This window comes from Bison bison, unplaced genomic scaffold, assembly GCF_000754665.1.
Source record: "Bison bison bison isolate TAMUID 2011002044 unplaced genomic scaffold, Bison_UMD1.0 scf7180017864469, whole genome shotgun sequence".
Lineage (NCBI taxonomy): Eukaryota > Metazoa > Chordata > Mammalia > Artiodactyla > Bovidae > Bison > Bison bison.
Genome location: NW_011495030.1, coordinates 7595059 through 7595592, shown reverse-complemented (window position 1 = coordinate 7595592; position 534 = coordinate 7595059). Strand labels below are relative to the sequence as shown.

The 534-nt window shown below is 43.6% G+C and overlaps 1 protein-coding gene across 3 annotated transcripts in view; it reads left to right on the top strand.

Annotated features, from left to right (window-relative positions):
* The window catches only part of GLIS3 (GLIS family zinc finger 3), a 507521-nt gene that overhangs the window by 244835 nt on the left and 262152 nt on the right, over positions 1 to 534 (top strand). The window lies entirely within an intron of this gene.

The following is a 534-nucleotide window of genomic DNA, read 5'->3' as shown; positions in this document are numbered from 1 at the left end:
GGTTATTGATATTTCTCCCGGCAATCTTGATTCCAGCTTGTGCTTCATCCAGCCCAGCGTTTCTCATGATGTACTCTGCATATAAGTTAAATAAGCAGGATGACAATATACAGCCTTGACGTACTCCTTTTCGTATTTGGGACCCATCTGTTGTTCCATGTCCAGTTCTAACTGTTGCTTCCTGACCTGCATAGAGGTTTCTCAAGAGCCAGGTAACTTACACCTTGGAAGGAAAGTTATGACCAACCTAGACAGCATATTAAAAAGCAGAGACATTACTTTGTCAACAAAGGTCCGTCTAGTCAAGGCTATGGTTTTTCCAGTGGTTGTGTATGAATGTGAGAGTTGGACTATAAAGAAAGCTGAGTGAAGAATCGGTGCTTTTGAACTGTGGTGTTGGAGAAGACTCTAGAGAATCCCTTGGATGGCAAGGAGATCCAACCAGCCCATCCTAAAGGAAGTCAGTCCTGGGTGTTCATTGGAAGGACTGATGTTGAAGCTGAAACTCCAATACTTTGGCCACCTGATGCAAAG